Source organism: Periplaneta americana, chromosome 4 (assembly GCF_040183065.1).
Source record: "Periplaneta americana isolate PAMFEO1 chromosome 4, P.americana_PAMFEO1_priV1, whole genome shotgun sequence".
NCBI classification, from domain to species: domain Eukaryota; kingdom Metazoa; phylum Arthropoda; class Insecta; order Blattodea; family Blattidae; genus Periplaneta; species Periplaneta americana.
The window spans coordinates 83,636,656-83,651,174 of NC_091120.1; positions in this window are offsets into that span (position 1 = coordinate 83,636,656).

The window sequence follows — 14,519 nt, forward strand, 5'->3', positions numbered from 1 at the left end:
TAAATTGAGACAACGCTTCAAATATCAGGATTGCTTTTCGTAGGAAGAAAGGAGGAAGACGATCAAGAGAAAATGCTTGAAACTGGAACAAATGCTTCAAATTTTAAGAAAGACACTCTTAAAGAAAAGTAGAAGAGAAATTAAGAGAAAGTAATTTAAATTGGGACAGACGATTCAAATATCAGGAATGCTATTCGTAAGAAGAGCAAATGTTTGAACTTTGAGCAAATGCATCACATTTCAGGAAAGAGACTCTTAATGCTTTGAGGCACAAATGTAATTTTTATGTTTTTCATATCATGGATCATAAGAAAGCTTCGATCAATTTCTTTTTCAAAACTAACTATGCACACAATTTTAAATACAGATGGCACCTCTATGTATCCTCAAGGGATGGTTGTATGGTGGAACATCTGTGCTATAATTGTAGAGAAAGAAAGAAAAACGGTGGTTCTTCTGAACAACCTCTATGCTGCAAAGAGTTAAAGAAAAATAGAACAGAAGTTAAGAGAAAAATATTTTTAATTGAGATTAATGCTTCATATATAAGGAATTCTATTCGTAAAAAGAGGAAGAGGAGCAAGAGGAGATGCTTGAAATTGGATCAAATGCTCCAAATTCCTGGAAAGACTCTCTTTAAGAGAAGTTGAGAGAAAATATTTTTAATTTGGTACAAGTCCTTCAAAATAACTGGAATGCCATTCGTAAGAAGAGAAGATGAAGAAAAGGGAGAGGAAATGCTTCAAGTTGGAGCAAATGCTCCAAATTTCAGAAAAGAAGAAGCATTCTTAAAGAAAAAAGGTAAAAGAGAAGTCAATAGGAAATAAATTAAATTAGGACAAATACTTCAAATATCAGGAATGTCATTCGTAAGAGAAGAGAAAAAGAAGCAAGAGGCAATATTGTAAACTGAAGCAAACACTTCAAATTTCAGATATTGCGTCGGTAAGGAAAGAATATTAGGCGAGAGATAGGGAAGAGCAAACACTTTAAAGAGGAGCAATCAGGCCAAATTTCGAATGGCTTCCGTAACAAAAGAGGAGAACGAGGAGAAGATGGCTGATAATCAGTAGGATAAGAGAAATTGCTTTAACTTATGGAAAACACTTTTAATTTAAAGAATGTCATTCGTAAGACAAGGGGAGATTCAAGAAGGGAAAAAGTTTTAAATTCGAACAAATTATTTTAGAAAAAGGAAAGAGATGGCGCTCATGAGGAGAGAAAGATGAAAAGTAAAAACTAGGATAAAGAATAAAAATGTAAATTAAAAGACAAGAACACATCTTTATTAGTCGTGACCCTCATAGCGACAAGAATAGCCTCGATCGCCTTACGAGTACATCTTTGCGAAGGTCTTTGAATTGATCTGATCTACTATCGCAAGCTTGTGAACACGCTCTGCGTGTTGTCGTAATCATATTCGAAAATAAAAGTGACTTTTATGGTGGTCAGTAACAATATGCAGAATATTTTCGTTTTTCAGGTATTATATTCCAGGATATCGCGAGGTAGCTATGTTGATGACGCAAGTAACAACGCTTTCGTGTAATTGTAAAATAATTTTACGAGTAGTACTCTGTACATTATATAAAAGAATTTTTATGCTTCAACGTCACTTCCGGTAGCCATACTGATGACGTAGTTTTGATGACTTAAGATTAAGGGGTACAGTATTGTCATAAACTGGTCGTTTGATTATCGTACAGGTAAGTCGAGAAGTACTGAGCCACTCAACTGGCCTATATTTCTAATTATTTGTGAAAACAAAATGTTTACCAGGGACCTATTATGTAAATAGGGGTTAGAACTTCAACGTAATTTAAATTACATTACATTAAATCTGAGGCGCGACAGCCCATGAAGGGCCAAGTTCGATAAGCCGACTGCTGACTTCACGTCTACATGCCTTAACAGAGGTGAACAATCAACTAACCAGAACTAGGTTTCGTGTAGTTAATATGACTAATAAACTTATAGGACGAATTTGGATACTAGCCGATAACGTTTCAGAACCGTCTTAAAATCAACCAATCGCAGTTGTGTTTCTTGATAAGGCGCTTTGTAATCCACTGCTACTCCCTCTACCTCCAGCTCAGTTCAGTCCACTTCAGTGTCAATCACAAAAAATAAAAAAAAAAAAATGCTAACAAAATTTAACTTTAAAATTACTTTTTCTGTAACTGTAGCTTCAAGAAATAAATAAATATCTGTAAAAATTCTTTCGTGTTTTTACTCTGTTAATGTAACATTTCAGCTTATCTTACTTTTGAGATTAAGTGTTGTTGTTTCGTATTTCCGCTCTGAGTAGCTGGCAATAGTATTTTATATGCCATGATAGGTAGCAGTTTGGTTTTGTATTTCAATACACGGAAACATAACAATGTCTTATTGCTGTGTTTTATAATAATTATTATCATTTACATAAGTAATTCGTACTTAATTTTATTCGTTGAATGATCTTATTAAATTGCACTCGTGGTTTCACTTTATTAGCATATCAAATGAAATTATCGATAAGATGAAACAGCACTCGTGCAATTACTACAGATATTCCTCACAGCAGTTATGGTTTCTATAACCTAATTTCGCCACCAACTCTAGTTCTCTAAATTCACCACGATGTGATGCTAGGTGGACACCGATTCCATACACTGAGAAAATAATACCTTCGCCACGAGGACGGGAAACAGCGCATTCTGAAACGCGAGTCCACGCCTTAGACGCCACAATACGCGCGGGACTCAGTGTTGTTTAGTTTTCTTTTTTCTTTTTGTCGCAAAATTACATACTATTACTAATAGCATTTAAATTTTATATGCATTACCACCCTTGGGCACGAAGGGGTAATGCATGGTAAAGGAGAAACTCCCCCCATTCCTTCCTTTCTTTACATAGACTCGCACACAAAGTCACTCTGCGTCAGTGATGGATTTCAGGCAGCCAGCGAGAGGCAAAAGTTCGTAAAAGCTATGATAATGGTATAGGCCTAATCACGCAATATCAATCCCGGTCACAGGCTTTTATTTGATCGGGACTGCCAGCCAAAAGTGTACTATTATCTTTTAAATAAAATTATTATTATTATTATTATTATTATTATTATTATTATTATTACTGTATTAATACTAAAGCAGCAACGTTCATATTCCATTCACCTGGTACTGAATGTAGAATCGTCCAGTGGGTATAATACTTTATTATTTTTATAATTATGTTAATCTGGCAAGCAAACATTCACAGTTCTTGCGTACTATGTAAATGTAAAATAAATTTATTTTATTGAGGTACATAGCAAAATAGTAAATAACAGCTCTTTTTGTACTCAAAAAATTATTTCGTCTCACGAGCTTTTGCTTCGTACGTCCCAAATGCTTAACGAAATATGGAACTAGGCAACTGACAAGTTGACAAACACATCGAACTTTCAGTTACATTTGATAATATAACAGGTTAAAGAGCAAATTTTGTGGAATCTATGTCACTTGAATACAAATTATAACTGGCAATATTTTCATCAAACTTGGGCTTTCTGACAGAAGGCATAAATAGAGAAGCAGCAGGGCAAACGAAACTTTCCAGTATTGTTTTAGTACTCATCGAACACAATGAAAGAAACTCAAGAATGAGACAGAAGATAAGAAAAAATAAATAATAACCTATATCAAAAATGAAATACAGCTGTATAAAAACCGGAAAGTATATGCGAATATAAATATCTTAAACATATTTCTGTGACCTCACTGAAATCAAGACTTTTCGGAATCATAGATCTATACAATGAGGATAAAGAAATATAAGGGGAAAGAAAAAAAAAGAAGTAAGAAGAAAAGAAATAAAAACAAGTACAAGATGGGAAGCAAGGAGTAAGAGAAAAAAGAAACTAGGAGAAATATAAGAAAAGCAATAAAGATTAATAAAAGGAGAAGAGAGAACGAAAATTGAAATGAGAAAGAGAAAAAAAAGTTGAAGAAAGAGAAGACAAGGAAGAATGAAAGAAACGGAAAAAAAATTACATTACGATTATTTAGTCCTGACAATCCCAAGCGATGTGCTCCTGGGTCAGGCGAGTCCATTTAGTTTCGGCAAGGTGTGTTTGGGTTAGTCTCTCGCTTGCCTTCGGAGCGATCGGATGTCGTGCGTGCAATAGAACGGTATGTTCCTAGTACAATTAAGCTGTGCTGCATTCCTTTACCGACCGCTCGCCCTTATCTCTTACTTCGGAGCTCTCCCCACTACTCCTATTACTTCCCCTCTTTCTCGTCGCTGAGCTGTCAGGATTAAACAATCGGTCTGAGAGGGAACAGGCACGGCTAAAGAGATGATTTATCAGTGACAGCCATAATACTATCTCTACATAGGACGATACAACACTCATGCTATTATTCTTAACAAGGTGTAAACGTGCTTATCTGTACAGTTTTATTACACTGTACCTGTAATTTCCAAACTATTTGCCCAATCCATAACCTAAATTTATGTATTTCAGAAGGCCACGGTTTCTCAGGTACTTCTACATTGCATGATATGTACATCCATCTCTAATATTATAGGAATGGCATCCGTTTAAACACGATTCAACATGCAATTTTTGCGCGTTGTAATATTACATGGGCCATAAATATTTTAACTGTTATAGGTCCTAGAAGTTTACATATAAGCTATATAGTTTCAAACTTCTTTATTTTACATGTAGATTTTATTACTCTCTCCTTACCGTTTTTAAGTTATTACGAGATATTCAACATTGTATCAAATAATTTTCTGACAATTCAGTTATATTGTAGGATCTTTATTACGACTTATTCAACAGTGTAGCAAATCATTATATGTAGTAGGCCTATACACTTTTTCGTTAAGTCACGCTGGCTTTTCAAATAATCCTTCCGTATTTACGTCAAAAGTAATAAGAATATAAAAGAGACAGAAGGCTAAGAAAGAGAAAGTAAAAGGGGAGGTATAGCACTACACACACCATATTAATTGAGATATTTGAATACCAGTCGTAGGTTTGCACCTAATCCTAGCATTTTCTGAATTTTGTGCTAGTTCGTGATATTTATAATGCAAAGCTGTGCTCTGACCTACAGCAAACTTGGGGAACTCCCTGTGATGACGTCTAGCGTTATATTATCTCGTGACCACTAGCAATCACACATTCCGTTTCTGTAGAGCAGGCGATCTCGGCTTTCAGAGGGTGCTAAACTAAAGATATACATTAAACGGTCAGAATTTTATGCGAGACTTACGTGTAGAGGTCTGTGTTTGCATTCAATACTCTGAACATTTAAGGGGTTAGGTACAGCTTACAGCAGTAAAATTTTGGAAATATTCAACATTTTTTTCCTACATTACTGTATCTTGTACAACAATGAAAATTAGCATATGTAAAACACTGTACTTCTGCTATATGAAAAAATATTTTTAGGATTAAAAAAATATATTTTTTTATTTTTTTTTCCAAAATTCAGTTCACTGTGCAGTGATGAAGCGTTTCTCACCACATAACTCAAAAACTATCCAACATTCTGTGATGAAATTTTTTGTGTGATTTATGCATGTCATATCTACAACATGATGCAAGATCACTTCTCTACCTTTGATAGATTGTCTGACAAAAAATAAATTCTTTTAAAAATCATCAAATATCAGTATTTTCTTCTAACACAAAATAAAAAATATTATTTATCAAGGAATGTAGTTGAAAGAGCATGACACTGTAAACATGAGTTTCAGTAATAAAATAAAAGAGAGAGAACATTAAAAAGTTTAAATCGTAAAAATACTTTTTTTCATATAGCCTAGCAGAGAACAGAAGAACATACCAATTTTCATTACTGTACAAGATACAGTGACGGAGGAATAAAATGTTGAATATTTCCAAAAATTTTACTGTCCTCAGCTGTACCTAACCGCTTAACTGATTTCGATATGTTACAACCTTCTTTATATTCCGATCAACTGTGACCAAAAATATGCCGCAAATGTTCAACTAAGAAAAACTGAGGTTTGCGCAATCGGGTTATAGTGGCATTTTAAGCTATTTCAATCCTGTTATGAAAGGGGATTCTGCTAATTCCATTGTAAGGACCATAATGTACAAGGTTATGAATGTTAAGAAATACACGATGGACAACATACTAAAGAACTAATAATACTTTATTGAACAAAGCAGGCATACAGATTTGAAATTACACGTCAACGTATTAACTTTGCGTAGTACAGTACATTGCGATTATAACAAAAGGTTTTCGAAATGGCGACCACAATTTTAAATACAGGCATTGTATCATCTAAGGAAATTATGTTCCATTCTCCCAAATATCCCTACACATCTCCCGAATCACATCAGATGCTGCAAGTATCTTGGCCACTAACGTTTCCGGATAGCCTACCGCTGTTTCATAAACGAGGTTCTTGATAGGGCCCCAGAAAATGTAATCGAGAGGCATAAAACAGAGGAGCTGGCTGGCCATGCAATCGGACCTCCTCTTCCAATCCAACGCCCGGGCCAGTAGCCAGGATACTTGCAGCATGTGAGTGATTCGGCAGATGCCTGAGCTATCTAGGAGAGTGCGTCAGAATTTCCTTAGAAGGTGCAATGCTTGTATTTAAAAACGGTGGTTGCCATTTCGAAAAACTGTCACTGTAGTATACTGTCTTATTCAACGTTAATTGTTACGTTGAGATGTATGTCTACTTTGGTCAATACAATATTATTACTTCATTGGTACGATGTCCATCACGTACATACTTACTAACATCATATCCTTATACTGAGCAGAATTATTTCTCAGACCATGAGTTCCTAGCGGATAAATATTGTACTCTTTATACACCACTCTTTATGTTCCGTAAGTTTAGGCAAAATCTTTTGATTCATTCTGTATATATTCAAGTCTCAGATCCAAGAGACAATTCAATATTATTATCGCCAACATTAAAATAACAATTATCATAAAATACATGGATTATTAGGTAAGCTTATCCTATCTCCATATTATAGCAGGCTTCACATCTTAAAATACGAACATCTCTTCCATCCCTCGATCTGTAGTTCAAACCTGTCTTTGGAATTCTGCCTTCAGACATTCTCTCTGCATGTTTGTGTAATTCATTTCACATTTGTTTATTAATTTTGCAATTCATGTAATATGAATCTTTTACTCGTCTTTTATGATTGTGCTTCTATGTTATTGCTTAAATAATAGTTTGCCAAAGACTTTGTACACACATTTCTTGTATCAATTGTTTTCACTCGTATTCAAATCAAGGTTTTTTTTTAGTTGGTTATTTAACGACGTTGTATCAACTACGAGGTTATTTAGCGTCGATGAGATTGGTGATAGCGAGATGGTATTTGGCGAGATGAGGCTGAGGATTCGCCATAGATTACCTGGCATTCACCTTATGGTTGGGGAAAAAACTCTTCAAATCAGGGTTCAGCCGTGAATTAGACATTAGATGAATAGTAGTAACTTAAGATACTTTAAATTAAAATAGGATTTATTCATGACTGTACATTTCAAATAATTTTCAGGATAGAATAAAATCGATTTACTCTCAGGTGGTAAACAATATTTTATACATTACTGGTTTATAAACCAAAGCATATAAGTAAGTTTTATTTTAAATTGTTGACCTATTATCGGTAATGTATTGGTTGTGAAGAATTGACGAATGAATATGTGAATTTTATTATAGGCAATATGTTGGTTGTCAAGGATAGTGATTTAAAAATTTTAATAGTGAATTAAAACTTGTTTTGTACGCAAACATTATAAACAGTCTTTAATGTTAGTCAAAATCGTGCACAATATCCCATATTATTGTACGAGTACCGTAAAACATTACCATGCCAAGTAAAACGTCATGACTTCTATTATGGCGGCATAACTTGTGCCAGAAAATTAACATTATGAAACAATTTTCTATGCAATAATATTTAGAACATCACTGTTGTCATAATAATCTTCTTCATAGAGAATGATACTGAACTGGCCATCGTTACAAATTGGATATTATATTAATTTTTTATAATGCTTTCATACAAAAATAGCATTTGAAACACTATACACTTATTGCATTCTCTCGTTTCCTAAACATTGACTCATGCAATAAAGTATAACATAAACTAATTTCATAATATACTATTAATTCATTACTAATAAGTAACGAAGTCATTATTTAGATTGCCAAGGATGACGAAATAAAAAGTGAGTCATAAACGGTATGTGGTTATACTGGTTATAACATAAGATACTAAGAATGTAATTTTATTAATTTTGAAGCTTATAGTCTTTATTAGAAACTTCATACCTAGGGGATGGAGAAAGGAAGATTTCTGAAACAACTTTTTAATGTAAACATAAAGGTAATGAGAAGTTTATTTGTCGTCTAAATATATTTGTATTATCTGTGATTAATAACACTTAATCTCAGGAATATGTAAAACTCTATTTCAGATAAAAAAATCTTTGGTAAAAACTAGGAATCTAACCTGCTCTCTTCTGCAAATACGCAGAAGACTTTGCGTCTGAGCTATTGAGACGACCCAAAAGCTTTCATTTCTGCTCTGAATGTCGATACAATCATGAAGATTCTAATGTCGATTTAACCACACGATTTATGTATATAGTTATTTATCTATTATTTACTTCATATTACCATATTTTTTGCAGTTTTTGAAGTGAATTTCGGAACGATGCTAGCAACAAACAAAATAGTCTGAATTTAAGTAACTCAAATATTCGTTATCTTGTGTATCAGTACTCTGGTCTCCGATCATGCGCAGTGTCTTACATCTGAGACTTAAAGAGTATTCCATTGTCTCATTCCCTTTTTTGGGGAGCTGTACATATCAGCCAGAGCCTCTATCAGAGTCAAGTCACGTATAATGGAGACAAATTTAAATTTTCACAAAAATAAATGAGCCATTAGAAGAATAATTTATTTTCATTAAAGTTGAGGAGTGTGTTTCAATAATAATAATAATAATAATAATAATAATAATAATAATAATAATAATAATAATAATAATAATAATAGAAATTAAATATATAATGACCAAAGGAAATGTAATTGAAGTATTTCCTTTCAATCCTAAGCTAGTATTTAAATGTCTTCACATTTTGTACGATATAGTTTAATTTTTTTTCCTTAATCGCTCTAGTTACCTAATTTTAAACAATAAAACAATGGTTTTCTCAGAGACTGTGAAAATGTTGAAAATTAAAGGAATGTAGGCCTAGATGGCAGAAAAGGCTAAGAAACTGTTAAAATCTTTTTATTATTTCTCTACATTGTTCATAAACTTCACTACATTTCTTCTAATGCCCGTTGACGTATATAGGTTCTGCATAAATGACAATGAATTACAGTTCTAAATTCAGAATCCGATGGGGAATTGCGTCATGAATAAAAAGTGGACGTATTAATATTGCGTTATTCGGAACTATTATTGTTGGCCACGCTTATCTTCGTTGTCGTAGATTCGTGTTAGGCACTTTTTCCAACGTTCGTCATACGTGTGACGCAATATGTTCTTTTTGTATTCCCTAGCGATCGAACACTACGCGTCAATAAAAGGGTTGCTATAGTGTGGAACATTGTAGCGCTGAAGGTTAACCGAACATAAAAAGCGAGACTTGATACGAGATAAGCATGTCATCAAGAGGAAGTCAGGCTGCTTTCAGAATTAAAATCAAAAGTGAATGACCTTCCTGCTTATCGTTCGTGCTTCGTTTTGGCAATGCTAATTATAACTAACAATCTACTTGTCCGAATGCTCTCCGTGATATCGGGCCATTTCGCAAAGTTTTGTTTTATGGCTGAGAAACAACGCCATAAGCTATACTAAAAAGTTTCTGAACAAGTTAGCTGCATCTTAAGTATTAATTCAGACTTTACTGCGGCTAAAGTGAAGTGGTGAAATTTTATCGGATAATTTTAAATCGAAAAAATGTTCCCACATTAAGCATTTTTTTAGTGTATTCACTTTTCCAATATATAAGGTGGAAGTGAAATAATTCTGCAGATTGAAAGGGACAGGGTACAGATAAATGAATAGAAAATCTATATTACGTTTTGTGATTAAATGCAAGGTTAATTATAAAATTAAGTTTGAAGTTTCAGCTGTCCGGTAACATCGTCGCTAACACACTATACTCGGGGTACAGATGTAAAAGGTCAACGAATTCAGTGTGTCCAGGTACGTGAGCTGCTTTCTACCAAGACATTGCCACTTGCTGGCATTATGCAATAGCTTGAATTTAGAGGTTTTTTTTTTAAATTAAATTCACATAAAAACCATGCACGCTATTGAAATCCGCCAGAGTAGAGTGATCAGATTCACATCAATGAAAAAGAGGACACAAAGCTTCAAAAAGGAGGAACTTGTTCGAAAAAAAGAGGACAGAAAATATGTACTTAGATTTAGGCTTAGGAGTATATTATACTTTATTTTAAGTCAATATATATTTTATTACAAAATATTTACAGTACAGATTTAAGCTTATATCATACTTAAAAGTATATTAATATCTATTTTATTACAAAATAATTACGATGAAACTTAATAATAATGATTTTACAGTTAGCTACATATGAAAGTCAAAGGAACTATAATTATTAAAGACAGAAAATATCTATTTAGATTTACATTCGCACCTCGATCTCTCGATTTGCTACCTACCTGTGAGCAACGACCATCACAAGGAGGAGGAGAGAGAGTTATGATCGTTGACAAAGAGTATATTCCGTCGTTGCTGCTGCCACCTACAGGCAAATTACTTGAAAAATACTTCAAATCAGATAATTTCAAAATATCAGGCATACATACAATTTACGAAAAGGAGGACATTTCTTGATTTTTTTTTAAATCCGCCTGGACCCCGGGCAAAGGCCTAAAAAGGAGGACATGTCCGGACAAAAAAGGACGTCTGGTTACCCTACGCCAGAGGGATAAATTATTCTTTATTAGATTTCCTATCGATATGGACAGAAATCACCATCCTAGTCGCAATAATTGAAGCCTGCCCACAAAGAACGTTGTATATCAGCATTTGGACATGCTAAGATTTTCATAGGAGAAGATTGTAGGTCGTTCAAGGTATATATTAGTACCAGAAAGTAAAACACTTTTCACACAAATGAGGCAGATTCTTTTGGTTGAAAGTTGCTTCCCCTACAAGAAAGTTGTATATCAACAAAGATGGCGGATGTTGGTAATCTGAGTCTGTCACCAAGCGCAATGTTAAAATTGAATAAAAGCAGGAAGAGAAAGATTAATCAACTGTATTCGAATAACATACGCAAACCATTGCAGAATAGCGGAAAAAGCTATACATCAACATCAGGGCATGTGGTGAAAGAAAACCAGCGTCCAACTAAGGTAAGGTCAGAACGTTGTATATCACTTACAAACGAGTTGTTTAAGTAGGCTAATATTTTCGTATTTGCATAGTAGTGTATCACATTTATATTCACTAAACGTAACATACTAACGTATTATTGTAACGTTTGTTTCCATTTAGATCCGGGTGTGCAATCTCAAAGGTTGTTTTGAGAAAGGTTGTGCAAAGATTACTGTGGCGAATTTAATGGTCCCATCTCAGTAGAAACATGCAGTAACTAAGCCATGTATCAAGAGACCATTCATGGATGGATCAGGAAGATTTAGTAGACATTTCTGTGATAGACGAACCTTGGAACATGATCCTGCATTAAAAATCACACAAGTTCTGTGGATAAAATTTTTGGCAGATGATCCCCAGGCAATCATTGTCAGAAAAAGTCATAACGTACTACAGCCATGGGTAAAATACTCTAAAATGAAGAAAGAAGAGGTAATCAGCCAAGAATTAAGTTGCCTGTAACAGAAATGAAATTCCCTCAGCTGTATCCTACTTCGATTTCACTCACACCTGAGAAAAAGAGAGATTTGCTTGACCTGTGTCAATATCTGCAACTACAGAACAAGCAATTTTATGTGGCCTTACTCTCTATAAGATGTGAAGAGTGAGGTTTTGCAGATTGCACTCGTATGTTTGAAGTTTATTATGTATTATATTTAAAACACAGGATGCAAGTGTATTGTGAAACATAAAACACAATTTTGTTTTACTTACATAATTTGTTACATAAATAAAATGTCTCATGGCTTTCTCATTATAATAAATTAATTATTGTATACTGTATTTAGAGGCCTCCTTTGCTACAAAATTACCCATGATCCTTCCTTTATGTATTTCTAATAAAGCAATGTATGTATTTGAGGATTCATGTATTTACAATAAATAAAAGTGCAGCAGAACTTGTGATAATATGATATACAACGTTCTAAATCTATGGGGATATACAACTTTCTTCCACGGAGGTTGCCATTTTCTAATTATAATCCCTGCATGGTACCGTGTAACTGTAAAATATTCTTGTAACTATAGAAGAGAAATGCTAAATTTTATTTACAAAACGATTTAAACCAAGATCAACGTTACATAAAGAACAAAGTATTTTTTTTCATTCCTGTGAAGATGCCAAATGTAATGTACAACGTTCTTTGAGGGCAGGCTTCAATTACCGAATAAAAGATGGTTAAACATTTGGGAATTTTTTTTTCTGAAAAGACTACGAAATTTCCATTTATATGATGTTACATACAACATGAGCTATTCGCTCTGGAAATCCGCGAAGCTATTTCACTTCCACTCTGTATATAATTGTATTCGTGTAGTTAACACTCACGTCTTAACCTGATCGGTATAAGAGCTAATTACTGCTCAAATAGCCACCATTTACACAACACAATTTTTTTGTCATTGATTAAAGTTCACGTTAACACTTTGTTTGCTAAAAACATAAAATTACTTAGTCACACGTTAAAAAGTGTTAAAATTAAAAAAAAAAAAAAAAAGTATATACCTTAGACAGACGTCACATCACGTCGAAACGGGCCCTCTGTCGAAGGTAGGCCTATATACTTTTTGTTTTTAATTTTAACACTTTTTAAAGTGTGACTAAGTAATTTTATGTTTTTAATTTTTTTGTTTTACACAATCACACGAAAATCGTACACGTGCAATTCAAAACGGATCAGGATTTAAAAATTGATATGATCCGGAAATTACGGTAACTAAGGAAACAATATTCTCGATCATAGACCACGCAGAACTTTCCTCTTGTTATATGTTTTTGGAACTAAATGATCTGTGAATCAATAGTAATAAATTAAAAGAGAGATTCCACAGGTATAATGAAGTCGGAGAACCACGAACAACATATTATATTAATATATTTCTGAGCCAATAACTAATTACTTTAAAATGATGGGCATACATCAGCTCCACATAGAGCAAATGGTATTGTGACAAATTACATTAGATCAGCCCTGGGCATAAGAGGGAAAGTGAATGGGACACAAAAACCCCCGACCATGTCTTTTTTTTTAGCAGTTATTTTACAGCGCTTTATTAACACCTTAGGTTATTTAGCGTCTGAATGAGATGAAGGTGATAATGTCGGTGAAATCAGTCCAGGGTCCAGCACCAGTTGAGAAAAAGCTCTGACAGTCCCAACCAGATATCCATCTCAAGTGAGATTCGAACACGTGCACTATCACGGATCACGAGTCACGAGTCCCACTCGCTACCATTTGAGCTGCGCGCAGTGGATTTTTTCAGGATTTCTTTTAAGTAACACATTTTTATGTACCGCGCCGTAGCGTCTAAGGCAGCGGTCATTAAAACACTGCACGCTCGGGCTAGCGTCTCTTACCCGCGGACAAGACACTGCCCTAGCGTGCAATCGTCGCTGCTGGCAGTTATGCTATCTCTCTATCCCTTGTGCACGACGGAGCAGAGTTCCTTACCCTGCATGCACTCTACCCATTTCAGCGAGTGCTGACGACCACTGGTCTAAGGCATCATGCGTAGAACTCGCGTTTCGGAGAGAGTGCTGGTTCTAGTCCTCATGAAATTTCGGCCAGCATCATGATGAGTCTGGGAAGCTACGATAGGTAGCGAAATCCGGTTCTGAAAACCTACTATAATGTTTGGGGGATCATCGTTCTGACCCTTCATGGGCTGTTCATGCTACGGATTTAACGTGTTTTTCATATACTGCGTTATGTATTTTATTATTATTATTATTACTATTACTATTACTTTTACTATTACTATTACTATTATTATTATTATTATTATTATTATTATTATTATTATTATTATTATTATATCGTCTTCCTGAGAGACAACTAATACCAAACCGTAACGTTTCATAATGACAAGCTTTGTATTAATTCGAATTTCATATTTGTCTCCATTTTAAAATGATTAAACTTTTTAAATACTCCTTTTTGCGGGTCTGTAAGACTTCTTCAAGCTAGTTTACTATAATGTACTTCGTATAATGTCGCAATGATAATTTTATTTATTTATTTAACTAGCTAGCTAGCGAGTACAAATTAAAATTATAAAACAAAAATGTTTGTAGCCATTATCGTAAGAGCCAGGCTCGTGTACGGT